Source organism: Terrapene carolina, unplaced genomic scaffold, assembly GCF_002925995.2.
Source record: "Terrapene carolina triunguis isolate 2854851 unplaced genomic scaffold, T_m_triunguis-2.0 Scaffold193, whole genome shotgun sequence".
Taxonomy (NCBI): Eukaryota; Metazoa; Chordata; order Testudines; family Emydidae; genus Terrapene; species Terrapene triunguis.
In genome coordinates, this window is record NW_020664544.1 from 3,045,834 (window position 1) to 3,055,482 (window position 9,649).

Sequence of the window (9,649 nt, forward strand, 5' to 3'; positions counted from 1 at the left end):
GCCCACGAAAGCTTATGCTCTAATTAATTTGTTAGTCTCTAAGGTGCCACAAGTACTCCTGTTCTTTTTGCGGATAAAGACTAACACGGCTGCTACTCTGAAACCTGTCAGAACTTCCAGTCTGAGCACACCAGGGCCCTGATCTTAGCTGAGGATGCTAGGCATGTCCTGTAATACTAATACTAAGTATGATTTTGCATCATCAATAATGAATTGTGGTAGCTGCCCAATAATCATTTGTCCTGTATTTTTTTCATATGCTCAGTCTTGATTTCCGTGACATGTAAGTTGTGAGGGCTGCAAAGCATTCTCAGGGCTGAGCTGACTCATGCCTTTCTGAGCCCCTGTAAGTTGCAGAGCTCACATGGGACATTGCCCCCCTCCACAAACGAGAGAGCTCCCAGGCAGCTGCTTGTGTTGTTTGTATGAAGAGCCATCCCTGCCCTTTGGGCTGCTGGGCACAGAGTGCAGCACACTTTAGTGAAGGCAGGCACTCACTAAACAGTTCTCCTTTTTCTCCACTTTCCTCCAAAAGGCTCTCCTGCTCCCATTCACTTCAGTCCTTATGTTCTCCCCCATGTTATAATTATTATTGTGGTAGCACCTAGAGGCCCCAGCTGAGATGAGGGCCCCATTGTGCTAGGTGCTGTACGTATATATAATGAGAGACAAAGAACTTACAGTCTAACTAGACAAGACATACAAAGGAAGGACAGTTACCTGCTTTGTACAGAGGGGGAAATTGAGGGCTGGATAGATTAGATCACTTTGCCCATGTCACTCCAGGAGTCTGTGGTAGAACTGAATCCAGCTTGCCTGAGTGTTAGACCAGGATACCAGCCTTTCCAAAATGTCCAAGTTTCTAGCTTCCAGATACTGGCAGAAATAGACAATGGGGAGAAAGGAAATTTGGACACTGGGGCAAACTCTTGATCTTATGAAAAGTCCCTCATGGGTTCTTTCATGTCGACACAGAGCAGAGTCTGGATTTTTAAGGTTGTTTTAAAAGACGCCCTGACCCCACCCAATGCTTAACTTGTGTGTCCCAGGCAATTTTCTAGCTGAGTCTCTCTGATGAGACCTTAAAAACTGGAGCCCTGTCCTCTCTGCTTGGGTATTAAAGAACCCATTGCCCTTCTTTTAAGAGTGGGGAGTTGGCCTTGAAGTGTTTCCCTTTCCCACAGTTGTGTTGTGTGTTAGTTGGTTGTTGGCCTCCACCCCAGTGGTGGCTGCACTTCAATAGTGCCATGTACATACTGTCTGTACGGCACTTTGGGAATCCTGTGGGATGAGAGGTGCTATAATAACATACAATAATGAACATCAGCTGTTAATAGCAATAATAATCACATGTAATGTAGCATACTCTGTGGGGTGCAAGTATAATACTATAGGGGTAGGCATAACATGTTCATAGCCAGCTGCAAACTGAGGCTCTGATCCAGCAAACACTTAAGCATGTGCCCCATTTTTAAACCCATGAGCAGTCCTGTTGACTTCCAGGGAACTACTCACTTGCAAAAAGTTAAGTAGGTGCTTCAGTGGCTTGAGCATTGGCCTGCTAAACCCAGGATTGTGAGTTCAATCCTTGAGGGGGCTGATTAGGGGCAAAAATCTGTCAGGGGCAAAAAAGCAGGGATTAGTCCTGCTTTGAGCAGCGGGTTGGACTAGATGACCTCCCAAGGTCCCTTCCAACCCTGATATTCTATGATTCTAAGTGCTTAACAGGATCAGGGTCTGAGAGAGTGTCTGTGAATAACCAGTGGCACCCATTGTGCTACTGTAACCCACACACCTCCTGGGTTTGGTGTTCTGTCCCATCTAGTGGCACTGAGACTACTTAAAGAGAGAGAGAAAATGAGTCTGCTAACAGCCAGTTGGCTTTTAGCTCATGTGGTAGAGGCTCATGCACTAAGCTCCAGAGGTTCCAGATTTAATCCCACCTGCTGATGACCAGGGTCTGTCGGTGTTACACTACCAATGTCTAATAATCCTATAATAGTTGTATACACTGTGACATCTTGGGGACCAAGGTCAGGATCCAGTCTCCACTCTGAATTCTTTGGCTTGTGCATGGCAAGGGAGTCTGCTAAATAGCATTAGTCTGCTAAATAATCAAAGCTAAGTACCTTGCCGCTACAGCCCCTCCGTATGCATGGCCCATTTGCATGCTGGCTATATTTGCTTTGTGCAGCGTGTGAGCTTTTCCCACCAAGCAGCAGCAGAGGGGGCCATGCTGTTATTTGGAAACCAGCTCCCAGGATGAGTTGCTTCTCTCCCTGGCACGGGCTAGTTTACTGTAGTATCTGCCTTAACTGACCAGGATCAGAGAGGGAGGAACAGAAAGCTGAAGACATCAGTGCCCCATATTCATTGATCTGTGACTTGATCAATCACTGCTGCAGCGGAAAGTGAGGAAAAGCAAATGTAACTCACTGGTCAGAATGTCTTACACATTCCCCTGTGTGTCTGATCCACAGGGATGTAAATCTTTTACAGTCTACAGCTGCAGAACCTACCTCTTTGGCTCATGCTGTTCCAGCTCCTGCATTTAGCACTGGTATGCCTTGGTTCAGTTCCTGATGGTAGCCAGCTCAAACACTTGAGGTCCCTGCAATGGTGGAGAGAAAATCCCTTCCTAAACTCACATGTGGGGCTTGGTGGAGTATGGTGCGTGTGAGCCAGAGTCACTGGAGCTCAGCAGTTCTTCCTCGTTACCCCAAGGTAGCTGCCTGTCTCTTCCTCTGACCCTCCAGAGCGATGTTCAAAGGTGTGGGAACTGGGAGCTTAACTGCCAGATGTGCCTTGGAAAATTCCATCCTAAATCCACATTTAGGCACCCTAATAAAGTGGCTTGATTTTCAAAAGTGCGGCGTGCCCAGCAGCTCCCACTGAAACTCATACTCTACATGTCTGGGAGGGGGGGTTGTAATTGTCTTACCGTGGTGTCCCCCTAATTACCGCTCAGGAGGGCTCTGATGGCCTAGAGGAGTTAACGCTAGCGCACGTGGATTGCCATTTTAACCACTACCCAGGAGTTTGGAAAAGCATTCAGACCCTCCTATCCACTTTGCCTCGAGAACTAACCCAGCAGAGCAGCTCAGATTCCAGGCTGCTGTTACCAGTCACTTCCTTTCCTTTTTTATAAACACAGGCAGCAATCAGATGAATGTAGGTGAAGGTGCAGCTCCTGAGAGTGCAGGACTCTGAGCTCTGTATGGCTGGAGAGAGACCCATGGATGCTGTGCTAAGGTCTTGCACATGGCTCTGCAGATGCACCACAGCCCTGACCCACAGCACCCCCTGCTGTTTTGATTGGGAGCTCCCTCAGGGCTCTGCCAATGCACCTCCATGCTGACAGGCCACGCCATCTGATAGGCCAGTTCTGGGCCTCACATACCCAGCTCTGCTGCATAGCACCCTGGGCTCAGGTCCGGGGTTCCCCCCAATCCCGACTCACAGCCCCACCACTATTCCAGCCCTGGGCTCCTGCACACTGTACTGTCAATACCCCTCAAGCCCAACTTGCTGAATTTCATTTCAGCTCAGATTTCCCCCCCACTCCGATTGTGCAATAATTAGCCAGAGAAACCTTGTTTTCTTTGACTGGAATTCGAGCAGCAAACATAACAACATGGCGAGCTTTCCGGTGGTGCTCTGAATAGAAGTAATTGAGGTTTCCCTGTGCTGTTACCAGCACTCAATGCCTCTCTGCCATGTTATAGCCCTCTAACTGCTGAGTGTGAGCTCCCAGTCAGGTGCTCAGGAGCACATGCAAGGTGTCTGGCTCCTCATTTTTTGTCTCCGAGCTGTCAGCTGGAGTCATACTAGCAACCTGAGCCAAAAAAGCATGGCTGCTGATGGGGAGCAAGGTTTAATTTAGGGTTAAAAGCAACAGAGAGTCCTGTGGCACCTTTAAGACTAACAGATGTATTGGAGCATAAGCTTTCGTGGCTGAATGCCCACTTCATCAGACGCATGGCATGGTATTCACCCACAAAAGCTTATGCTCCAATACATATGCTAGTCTTAAAGGTGCCACAGGACTCTCTCTTGCTTTTTACAGATCCAGACTAACACGGCTACCCCTCTGATACTTAATTTAGGGTCGTGTGTGAGAAGAATGTGTTTGTGCGAGTTAGTGTGTGAGTACGGGAGTAAATTACATTTGTGTGTGTGTGAGACAGAGTCAGTTTAATAGGTGTGTGAGTGAATGTGTGTGTGTGAAAGGTACATCTACTACACTGCAGCGGCTTGGGTAGACATCCCCATACCAGCTATGCTTGAGCGAGCAGCGTGGCCACCGCGGCTCGGGCTCATCATCCGAGCATGTACCTAGGGGGTCAGTGAGTAAATACGTTTGTGAATGTATGTGGGTGCGAGAATTGTGTGTGTGACTGTGCATGCAAATGAGTGTGTTTGTGTGACAGCACAGCTCTTTCCACCACATTAATTACACTTGACATGACCATTTTGATCTGGGAGATTTATTTGTACCAACTGCCTAATTAACCCGCCTGCGTGATTAATCTGTAATATCATCCATTACATCACGATGTAGTGCTGCCTGGGCTAGTGTTTTCTGTGATGTGAATAACGCTCCACTGAGAGCTGGACTGAGACCCTCCAAACCATCACAGCTACTTCACTGAAGTGCCTTGCAATGGAAATACTATTCTGGTTACTGCTGATGTGGGCTGGATTTAAGCTGGTGACCCAGAGGTGGCTGCATTTTTATGGCACGCTGGATGTACAGAATGGAAATCTCCATGACAGCCTCTAGCACTACAGAGATATTACATTGGCACCTCCTGCAGCTGCCCTCATTGGGCAAACCCAGAGCTATTGCCCTCCCTGTTTATTATTAATTGTATTCTAGTAGCAGTTAGAGGCTCCAACTGAGATCAGGGGCCGATGACGCTAGGCCCTGTATTATTCATAATGAGAAACAGTCCTTGCCATGAAGAGTTTACAACGTGAATAGGCAAAAGGCAGGAAGGGAAACTGAGGCCCAAAGCTTGCCCAAGGTCACACAGCAGGTCAGTTGCAGAGCTGGAATAGAAGACAGCTCCCCTGATCCCTAGGGCAGTACCATACCCACTAGACCTGGGCATGCCTGGGTCGCCCCTACTTTAAATCTCTCTCCTGCATACTTTCTCCTCCTTGTAATGTTGCTAAATGAGGACCCTCAACTGTCTCTGACTTGGGTGGCTTCCATGATGCTAGGGCGCTGGTTCTCCTGGAGTTGTAGCTCCTAGTTTTCTTCTATTAAGCAAAATTCAGGAACAAATGAAAAGATTGGGGGGGAGAGGGGGGAGAAATAGCTCAGTGGTTTGAGCATTGGCCTGCTAAATCCAGGGTGGTGAGTTCAATCCTTGAGGGGGCCATTTAGGGATCAGGGGCAAAATGATCTGTCAGGGATAGCGCTTGGTCCTGCTGTGAAGGCAGGGGACTGGACTCAATGACCTTTCAAGGTCTCTTCTGATTCTATGAGATCTGCTTAAAATGATTGTTATTTGGGATTGGTTTTGCTTGATTGCAGGGGCACTGGAACCATTTTTACAGCGAGGGGGCTGAGAGCCACTGAACCAAACTGTAAACCCTGTATATACTGGAATCCACTTCAAGCCAGGGGGTGCGGCAGTATCCCCAGAACCCCTCGTTCCAGCCCCGCTTCTTGATTGTGAAATAATTGGTCCGAGTCTCTGATAAATGCTCCTTGAAGGGACTTTGGGCAAAATCCTCAGCTGGTGTAAACGAACCGCGTTCCCTTGAAATCAATATAACCACAGTGATGGACGCCTGCCCGAAGGAGCTGGCTCTCCCTGCCGGACTTGTACAGCTGCTGCATTCTCAGGGTTCGCCAATAGATGGCAATATGCCCTATGGGCACTGCTGGGCTAAGCTCTGAGGGGCTGCTAGGAATTGCTGGAGCATGCATTACTCAGGATTGCCTATTTTATCAAAGACTGGGCCTGCGTGGCAGTGCAGAGAGGTGAGCTCCCTGAGGCAGCGATTTCCTCACAGCAGCCGCTTGTTTATGGCCTTGGCAATGTGCGGGCACAGCAGAGGAGGCCTCCCGTGTACGTATTTTTAAAGGAGGCAGCAGATGGGCAAACTTGGTCTGTCGGCCGTGCTGTTAAGAGTTGCAGGCTGAACGCACTGGTGGAGCTGGCTACGGCTGCAGCTCAGGGGCGCTGGAGCAATATTTATAGTGGGGGGGTGCTGAGAGCCATTGAACCAAACCGTAAACCCTGGATATAATGGAGACCACTTCAAGCCAGGGGGTGTGGCAGCACTGCTACCTCCAGGTGGGACTCACCAGCTGAGAGCTGGGGATCTTCCCAAGCCCACCCCCTTGATTTCAGTGGAATATTATTGACTGACCGCAGCACAGCCAGGGGAGGGGCAGTAAGGAGCAATGAAACAAATTCTGCCGACATAAGCTGTAGTGTAGACGTAGCCTCGTCACCCTCCCTCTGGCAGGGAACTCTCTCCAATGGGCCTTGTGCCCCACCCTCAGCCTGCTGCTCTTTGTTTATCTGTCTTGCACAGCCCTCACCATCTTTGAAGTATTTACCCTCACATGCCCCTGGGAGGCAAGGCAGGGCCAGTATCCCATGGTACAGAGGGGAACTGAGACCAGACAGACTGACCCAAGGTCACACAGGGTGTCTGGAGCAGAGCAGGGAACTCCAGGCACGTCTCTGGAGTCACAAGCCAGCACCCTGACCCCCCAACCATCCCTTCTTTCTTTCAATGCGGTTTGGTTAGATCCTCAGCTGGGGAAGTCGAGCAGCGCACGCAGATTTACTGAGATGAGGAGCTGGCTCATTTACTTTCCCTGCTGACATTTTGGACTCAGTTTCCTTTGTGAGATTTTTTTTTTTAATTCCTGCCCTTGCCATGTGCACACAGGGGCGTGATCCCGGCCTTAGGGAGCTGGAGGGTTAGATAACCATTCCTGCTGCAAGGGACGATTGTGTCACTGTTTACTCGAGCTCCACCCAATAGACACAATTACCAAGCACCATTCTTCTGAGCCCGGCTGGTCCGGGAGGTCAGAGACACACTACAGCTCGATTAAGAAAAAGGGGCTGGACAATTTTACTTCCAATAACAACATTGTTATATATGAAGCTTGGTCCAGTTTCATGCTTCAGGGCATCAGCTGGTCACTGCAGGGGGCAAGAAGGAATCTTTTCCCCATGTGCAGGTTTGCATGATTGGCCAGATGCATTGTGGGTTTTTCCTTCCTTTGAAGCATCAGGATTAGTCACTTGCAAAGGCAGGACTTGGGTCCGGATGGACCTATGGTCTGACCTAGCCTAGCCTTGATGCTCCTCTGACACTGGTGTTACCCCGAAACGCCATAGACTGAATGGAGTTATTCCTGAGTTACACCAGCATGAGAGAGGAGACTCAGGCCTCCAGTTCATGTGTCTTTTTCAGTATAGCCTCTTATGATATTGTCTGAAGCTCCTCCCCCAACCTTTGTTGCTTTGCAAACTCTCCTGTTCCTGCCAGGCTACATCCCCTGCAGCGGCTAATCTGCTTTATTTGCTTATTTCACTTGCTGAGGATCCCACACAGACCTAACCCCCCAATTTTTTGTTCAGGGGAGCAGGCTGGAAACTGCCGGAGGTTAGACCACGATCGTCCCTCAGGAAGCCCTGTAGGTAGAACGGGGGACTAGGACAGGGACACAGGACTCCTGGGTTCTAATGCTGACTTTGAGAGAAGGCCTGAGAATCAGGACTCCTGGGTTCAAGTTCTAACTCTGGGAGGGGAGTGGGCTCTTATGGTTACAGCAGGGGACTGGGAGTCAGGATTCCTGAGTTCTAGTTCCACCTATGAGGAGAGGTGTGGGGGCTAGTGGCTAGACTAGGAGGCTGGGTGTCAGGGCTCCTGGGTTCTATCCCTGATTTGGGGTAGAGGGTGTGGTTAGAGCCATGGGAAAGAGAGAGCCAGAGTTCCTGGATTCTGTTCCTGGCTTGGGTAGGGAGTGTGAGGTTAGAGCAGAGGACCTAGGCACTGGATTCTGCTTCGAGCTGGTAGACATCTTCTCAGAGACATTCCAAGAGCTTGAAATGTTGCAATTTGTTTTTGCTTTTTATCACAAATCAGCAGAAAGGCTCCGATTTTGTGTGAAAGACCTACACCTTTCCCTGCTCAATTATTTATTGGCTTGGAGTATCTCTGCTCTAAAAGCAAGAACAGTGCATGAATGAAAACAGACCTGGTGCTAGAACAAAGGGGATGGCGCAGGGGAGGAGGATGTGTTTGCAGCAGAGCTGGGGGAGCAGGGGAAGGCACTAGCTTGCTCAAAGACAGGGATGCCTGATTGGGGGAGGGAGCTCCCAGTGGAGTTTGCCCTGTTGTGTAGGAGACACATACACATACGCAGAATCTATTTTTATCCCTTCTCCTGCCTGAGTGAGCAGAATCCCTCTGCACTGTGACATCTAATTTAGCAGCTTCCCCGCATCCCGCTGGCTCTGCACGTGAGTGGGAAACTCAATGCGGCAGCTATTTTTAAATCCCATAAATATTAATCCCCTTCAGTGATTTATCAGGCAGCCTGGCTCAGCTGCCTGTGTGTGAAAGCACCAGGAGTCTCTCTCTCTGGGTATATGTATGCTGGGCAATCTGCTAGCACTTGCCATGAGAGGAAACCACCTTCCTCCAGATGTACCCCACACCTGCAACCGCATGCCAGGGATCCACAAGTGTTGGGGCAGCGGCTGGGGTTCAGGGAAAGGAAGGAGAAATTTTTTTAATCTCCTGAGGGGTGGGGGAGAAGGGCCCTCATTTCCCCCCCAATTTAGCCATCCCCCACTCTTCTTCCTTCAGGTCAAGGGGTTGGGTGGGGAGGTGAAGATGTGGTATGGGGGTTGTTCTATCACGGAGAGGTACCATAACAGCACCCACATAGTGGAAGCAAAGAGCACAGATTCTGAGCCGGACACACAGCTGGTTAAATGGGCACTGCCACATGGACTTCAGTGCAGCTGGGTTGTTTTACACCAGCTAAGGAGGAGGTCCTGGGTAAAGACGTCCGGATTTATTGCAAAGACCTTGAGCCTCACTGTGGTGGGGCAATAGGGAGGGGTCATGGGCTCTTGGGAGATGGGAAAATAGATTCTACACATCGATCGGTTTCCTTTGTTTGTTACATTTTGCTCTGTTTTCTTCTCCTTATATAGTGCACTGAAAACCTCCCTGCCCCAAGGTCTCACTGAGGCTGGGAGCTTTGTCAGATTCCTTGCAGGATTAGACGTTTCTATGGAGAATAAGAACATCTACAGTGAAATACAAGAAGTGTATAAGGAAAATAAACTCTCCTGCTTCAGGGCGTCAGCCCAACCACTAACTGCATGGGGTCAGGAAGGAACTTCACCCCTGGCCAGGGTAGTCCATAAATGTCTGCTAGAGGGAAACTGCTGAAGCATCTAGTTCAGGTGGCTGTTGGCAACCAGAGGCCAGAAGAGATGGGCTGGATAAGGGCACTGGAGCAGGAGGAAGTGCTAGAGCAGAGAAAAAAATATGTTGCTCTTTGTTATTTATTCTTTGTGGGGTGGTAGGTTCAGGAGCCCAGTCGTGGACCAGAACCCCACTGGGTTGAGGGCTGGACAAACAGAACAAACAG